This window comes from Manis pentadactyla, chromosome 3, assembly GCF_030020395.1.
Source record: "Manis pentadactyla isolate mManPen7 chromosome 3, mManPen7.hap1, whole genome shotgun sequence".
Lineage (NCBI taxonomy): Eukaryota > Metazoa > Chordata > Mammalia > Pholidota > Manidae > Manis > Manis pentadactyla.
In genome coordinates, this window is record NC_080021.1 from 80,401,055 (window position 1) to 80,408,797 (window position 7,743).

Below are 7,743 nucleotides of genomic sequence, written 5' to 3' on the forward strand. Positions count from 1 at the left end.
ATTGTAGTAACATTCGGGAGTAGAGAGAAGCAAATGGAAGTTAAAAGAGGTAGGGAGGAAATAACAAATATTTCTGAAGCACTAGGGGGCAGGGGTACATTTTCCTGAAGACCATTCTTCTATCCCTGGGACTTGGACCTAGTCCTGGGAAGTGGTTCATTACTGGAAGGAAAAGATAATGAAGGTTCTAAGTGAGGCTTGTATTTTTATCTTCTTTCTGTATTTTATTTTCTTTGATTCTCTTTTACTAGTTTGTTCCTATCAGTCTGCATGCTGGTTACCATAGGAAAGTTATACTTTAGATAGGTTAATGTTTCAAATCTTTTAAATACATGTATTTGAGAGATGGGGGGTCAGAACTTTCAGTCTGAGACCTCTACCACCTGTTTGAGGAACTGCCTGGTGAAAAACATCGACATTCAGAAAGTCTTCATTTGCAACACCAGTGAAAATTATCTGTAGAATTTCTGAGCTAACATGGTCTACAAATGAAGCAAAGAGACCTTAAATGTGTTTACTGTTTCAAATATTTTAAAAGGGAGACAGTGTGTCTGATTTTGGAGAAGAGAAACCTTGGCTATTAGCAGCACACAGTAATGCTACATGATTGTAAATCTCACCTAGAGAATCAAGGTCTCCACCAGGTAAGCTTCATGTGTTTCCCAAATCAAACACAAATTTAGAAACCAAGAACATAAAGGAGCCTTGCCTGTGTGTGTCTGTGTGTGTGTGTGTGTGTGTGTGTGTGGTGGGAGTGTAGGGTAGGACTCTTTTTTCACATGTATTGAGTTAATATAGGAAAAGTAATAAATAATTTAGCTATGCCCAATCTTCTTCCCCTTTTCTTGTGAGTATATATAGCTGACGTACCTGAACTAGATATTCTCATGCATGCTGTAGTTTATAGCAACGGCTCTTGGACAGAGGTATAGTGACCTCAGCTGGGACACCTGTTAAATAAATGTTAAATTAATGTGCAGATTCCATAGCCCATCCAGACTCTGATGCTAGAGATCTGGGAGCGGGCAAAGTAACAAGGTCTCTGTTAATTCTCCTACACTTTAGCCTTCAGACCATACCTAGAGAAATGATGTCTACAGGAAAAAAACATACCAATGTGTGTGTACTGTGCTAATGGTCTAGCCTCCAGACCTTAGAGCATGTGGCTGCAAAGATTTCCTTGAAAGTCACACATATACACCCTACACACCAAACATACACCACACATACATGTACATACACACATCAAACCACATCACCCGCACGTGTATACACACTCCACATATATACACATACTCACTGCATACACAAACCATGTTCATACTGCACACACCTTAAACACAAATATGCACACACACACGCACTACCTACCACACACATCACACACACATATGCAAACATATACATATGTGCATTTTGCTTCTTCATTTAAAATACAAAGAAAAATCCTACTTATTATCAAGCAGCGGTAGGTTAGAGAACAAAGCTCTTTTTCCAAGTCTCTTGACAAGAAAGTGCAAATAACAGAAATGAGCTCATCTCTGCATCCTGCGCAGAATCTACTCATTGCTCCAGGACAGACTCTATTGCTATAATGAAAAGAGAAGGCAAATTCCAAATCTCCCTTTAAAATGTTAATGTATGTCACTCAGATGCACAATTGCTGTTTTGGATTGAGGAAATTAAAGATACTAAGTAGTGGAGTAAAAGAAAACAGGATCAAATCACCTGACCAGGAGATAGGAGTACTGGTGGTTAAGAATGTGGCTTGAGGGATGTGGTTTGGAATCACATGGATTCTAGCCCTGGCTCTGCTATTTCTTGCCTGGACTGAGTTCACTCTCCAAGTGCCATCTGTGAAGGCGCATAATTGTAGTACCTCATTCCTAGGATTGTTGTAAGAATTAAGATGGAAAATGCTGGTGGGAGGAGGGGAGACAAAGTTGAGTGTAGACAAACGTTAGTTTTTACTAATAAGCATTCTGACACCAGGACTGGCTGAAGCTTCCCTGACTTTCTCAGCACTTCCTGCACCTGTCAGTTTTCCTTTCTAACTACTCAGTGACAGAAGGAGAGAGGAAAGAGCTGAGAGAACAAGGCTACAGTGAGAATATGGCAGAGAGAAGAGGTGAGGAAGGACAACTGTCATGCGTGGGGCATCAGGGTCATTTGGTGTGACCACATCCTTCCCCTGCTTCCTGCCACAGCACCTGCTAAGAGATCCTGGCAATCATGCTTTTACTGGGGGCCAGGCAGCCAATTTTATTCTCTATAATCTTCAAAAGTACAAACTGATCAGTTTTACAACTTCTGCTTTTCATCAAAATAGATCTCAATAGTGAACATTTAATTTTCAGATGGCTCAGATATTAGCAGCAGCTTTGAATGAAAGTTGTTTTCTTTTCCAGAACTCAGGAACCATAAAAACTAGCCAGGAGGAGGACTCAGACCCAGTTCTTTATAGTTGATGTTGCAAAGTCATGATCAACATTTGGACCTCAGTCCAGAGATGTGTTTTGTTTGGCTCATGTGGTATGTTTTAAAATTTTGAAATGGTGTCCAGCTCTTAAGAAGAAGAAATCTTACATAAAAACATGAATTTCTGGTTTATTTTGGAAAACATCTGGCTTTTGTCCTGGCTCCCATTCATGTTTGACCTGCAGGTAGGGGCTGATCTGCAGCTGTCCTGGGAGAGATGTGGATACTGCAGGTTGCCAGGCCTTACAAGGCCTGATGAACACTAATCTTCCTGTAATTTGAAGTCCATTGCTGGCAATACAATCTTTTTTTTAAATTGAGGTATAACTGACATATAACAGGTGTTCTGAGGTGTACAACATAATGGTTCAATATTTGTATACACTGAGAAGTGATCATCTCAATAAGTTGTCTAGTTAACAACCTTTCATAGTTTGTAACTGTCCTTTCCCAATTCATGTCTTATACATCCATGTGTCTATTGTCATTAATTAGTTGACCATATAAGTAAGGGCTTATTTCTGGGATCTCTATTCTGTTCCAATGATATATGTGTCTGTTTTTATGCCAATACCCTACTGTTTTGATTACTATAGTTTGAAACCAGGGTGCACGATGCCTCCAACTTTGTTGTTCTTTCTCAAGATTGCTGTGGCTATTTTGGGTCCTTGTGGTCCCACACAGATTTTAGGATTTCTTGTTCTATTTCTGTGAAAAATGCCATAGAATTTTGATAGGGATGGCGTTGAATCTGTATATTGCTTTGGGTAATACGGACATTTCAGTAACTTTATTTATTCTGATCCATGAGCATAGAATAGCTTTCCATTTAATGATTCTTCTTCCATTTCTTTCATTAATGTCTTATAATTTTCAGGGCACAGGTCTTTTACCTCTTTGGTTAGATTTACTCCTAGGTATTTTATTCTTTTTGATGCATTTGTAAATGGGATTACTTTCTTAATTTCTCTTTCTGATAGTTTATTAGTGTGTAGAAATGCAACAGATTTTTGTATTCTACAAGCTTTACTAAATGCCTGATCTCAGAGTCTAGAAAGAATCTAATTTCCTTGGCCTCAGTTTACTCGTTTATAAAGTGAGCTAGGATGCTTCCAGTTCTAGAAATCATCTACCTACCCATAAATACTGCATTTGACACAGGCAGAGATGTCAATGTCATGCTTTATTTTTAAGTCCTGTTTTCCTTCTTCTTCCCTGCCCACATCTGCAGGAGCAGGGCCACTGACAGACATTGTCCTCTTGACCAAACCCTAGCTAGGCTCCTCTGAGACCCCTTCTCTAGAAGTCCTCAACCTTCAATGAACACAAACTAACATCATTTCTAACAGCTCAAGGCCTCATCCCAAGGATGACTCTTAGACCCCTGTAAAGTGCCTGTCAGAAAAGTCAGTACTGCCCAAACCATCTACTGTTTGTTTCAGCCAACACCTGCAGATATGGCCCCTGTCTCTGGTCTCTGTGTGAGGCAGAGGCCAAACTTTGATAAGTGCCAATTGGCAAACCCCGATGGGTTTCACATGAACCAACCTCTTCCCTTTTTGCTTTTTGTGATTTTCCTCTCCTGACTGTACCTCCCAACTTCCTTATTCTCCTTTCAAGACCCAGTTACCTCTGTATAAGTAGAAGTTGAGGTTAGTTCATGCTAAATCTCTTTCCCTATTGTGATAGACTATTAACTGACTAAAATCTGTCCTTACCACTTTAACTAGTATCTGGCTTTGTTTATCTTTGATGCTACTTACTGCTGGAGGGGTTCAGAGTCAGTGAGTATATGAGAAACCCCTAAATGAACACCAACTGAACCGCCATTTCAAGTTTACTTCATAATATTTTGGTTGTAGTATTTGGTACTAAATTGTACTTTTGCACCTGAGAGAGAGTGAGCTCTCAGTAAGCATTTTTTGAATTAATAGATGAATTGGTAGCAAAGCTTGGCATTGCTGTAATACATCAGGTCATGAGAGACTGCTTTCCCAAACATTACATTTTCTTCCGTACAACAAAAGTACCAATCATCTTATGCTGCATCCTTAAGCATGTATAATGAGCAAACACAGATGAGATTGCTTCACTAAAATGAACTGCCAAAGTGAGTGAGAAAATGTAGTTTATGACTGGGGTCTCTCTCTTAAGTGATGCTTAGAATAAACTCTATTTTAATAGTTTGTATTTGGTGCAAATCCATAATTCAAATTATGTATGCAGGAATGGAAAGACAGCTATGGTAGGAAAGTGATTTGAACTTTAAAGTATTGTAGCTTGTTTCCCTATGAAATAATTGGTGATTCAGAAGGTATGAAAATCAGATAGAGAACAAAACCCCCAGGCCGGATGGATTTACCCCGGAATTTTATCAGACATACAGGGAAGACATAATACCCATTCTTCTTAAAGTTTTCAAAAAAATAGAAGAGGAGGGAATACTCCCAAACTCATTCTATGAAGCCAACATCACCCTAACACCAAAACCAGGCAAAGACCCCACAAAAAAAGAAAATTACAGACCAATATCCCTGATGAATGTAGATGCAAAAATACTCAACAAAATATTAGCAAACCGAATTCAAAAATATATCAAAAGGATCATACACCACGACCAAGTGGGATTCATCCCAGGGATGCAAGGATGGTACAACATTCGAAAATCCATCAACATTATCCACCACATCAACAAAAAGAAGGACAAAAACCACATGATCAGCTGGGTGGAAGATGGCGGCGTGAGTAGAGCAGCGGAAATCTCCTCCCAAAACCACATATATCTATGAAAATATAACAAAGACAACCCTTCCTAGAATAAAGACCAGAGGACACAGGACAATATCCAGACCACATCCACACCTGCGAGAACCCAGCACCTCGCGAAGGGGGTAAGATACAAGCCCCAGCCCCGCGGGAGCCGAGCGCCCAACCCCCCAACTCCTGGCGGGAGAAGAATAGGCAGAGTGGGAGGGAGACGGAGCCGAGGACTGCCCAACACCCAGCCCCAGCCATCTGGGCCAAAGCTCAGACACAGTACATGCCTAGGGGGCCCTGGATGCTAGGGAAACAGGGCAGCAAGAACAGTGAGCGGGCACCGGAGGCCGGGTGCCGGAGGACATAAGAAAAGCGAGTGACCAATTTTTTTTTTTTGCTGTTTTGTTTTGGCGAGTGCTTTTTGGAAGTCTTAAAGGGATAAGGTCCCCAATACTAGGGAAACAGGGCAGCAAGAACAGTGAGCAGGCACCAGAGGCCGGGCGCCGGAGGACATAAGAAAAGCGAGCGACCAATTTTTTTTTTTGCTGTTTTGTTTTGGCGAGGGCTTTTTGGAAGTCTTAAAGGGATAGGGACCCTAATACTAGGGAAACAGGGCGGCAAGACAGGTGAGCAGATGCCTGAGGCTGGCGCCGGAGAATAAAGAAAAACGAGCGGCCACCTTTTTTTTTTAATTAAAAAAATTTTTTTTTTTTATGGTCGTTGTTTTGTTTTGGCGGGTGCTTTTTGGAAGTCTTAAAGGGGCAAGGCGGGACACTTAACCCAGAAGTAGGGAATCCGGGGATCTCTGGGCACCCTAACCGCTGGGCTGCAGGGAGCAGGGAGGCCCCTTACGGAGATAAATAGCCTCCAGCAGCTCCTGCTCCAACGCAACTCCACCACTTTGGAGCAGCTGCCCGAGCCAGGCCACGCCCACAGCAACAGCGGAGATAAACTCCATAGCAGCCCGGCAGGAAGCAGAAACCCTGTCTGCGCGCAGCTGCCCAGCACAAGCCACTAGAGGCCGCTGTTCTCCCAGGAGAGGAGGGCCACAAACCAACAAGAAAGGAAGTCCTTCCAGCCGTCACTCGTCCCAGCTCTGCAAACTATTCCTATCACCATGAAAAGGCAAAGCTACAGGCAGACAAAGATCACAGAGACAACACCAGAGAAGGAGACAGACCTAACCAGTCTTCCTGAGAAAGAATTCAAAATAAGAATCATAAACATGCTGACAGAGATGCAGAGAAATATGCAAGAGAAATGGGATGAAGTCCAGAGGGAGATCAAAGATGCCAGAAAGGAGATCGCAGAAATGAAACAAACTCTGGAAGGGTTTATAAGCAGAATGGATAGGATGCAAGAGGCCATTGATGGAATTGAAACCAGAGAACAGGAACGCATAGAAGCTGACATAGAGAGAGACAAAAGGATCTTCAGGAATGAAACAATATTAAGAGAACTGTGTGACCAATCCAAAAGGAACAATATCCATATTATAGGAGTTCCAGAAGAAGAAGAGATAGGAAAAGAGATGGAAAGTATCTTAGAAGAAATAATTGCTGAAAACTTCCCCAAACTGGGGGAGGAAATAATCAAACAGACCACAGAAATACACAGAACACCCAACAGAAAGGATCCAAGGAGGACAACACCAAGACACATAATAATTAAAATGGCAAAGATCAAGGACAAGGAAAGAGTTTTAAAGGCAGCTAGAGAGAAAAAGGTCACCTATAAAGGAAAACCCATCAGGCTATTATCAGACTTCTCGACAGAAACCCTACAGGACAGAAGAGAATGGCATGATATATTTAATACAATGAAACAGAAGGGCCTTGAACCAAGGATACTGTATCCAGCACGACTATCATTCAAATATGACGGTGGGATTAAACAATTCCGAGTCAAAAAAAAGCTGAGGGAATTTGCTCCACAAACCACCTCTACAGAACATCTTACAGGGACTGCTCTAGATGGGAGCACTCCTAGAAAGAGCACAGCACAAAACACCCAACATATGAAGAATCGAGGAGTAGGAATAAGAAGGGAGAGATGAAAAGAATCTCCAGACAGTGTATATAACAGCTCAATAAGCGAGCTAAGTTAGCCAGTAAGAAAGTAAAGAGGCTAACCTTGAACCTTTGGTAACCACGAATTTAAAGCCTGCAATGGCAATAAGTACATATCTTTCAATAGTCACCCTAAATGTTAATGGACTGAATGCACCAATCAAAAGACACAGAGTAATAGAATGGATAAAAAAGCAAGACCCATCTATATGCTGCTTACAAGAAACTCACCTCAAAACCAAACACATGCACAGACTAAAAGTCAAGGGATGGAAAAACATATTTCAAGCAAACAACAGTGAGAAGAAAGCAGGGGTTGCAGTACTAATATCAGACAAAATAGACTTCAAAACAAAGAAAGTATCAAGAGATAAAGAAGGACACTACATAATGATAAAGGGCTCAGTCCAACAAGAGGATATATCCATTCTAAATATAT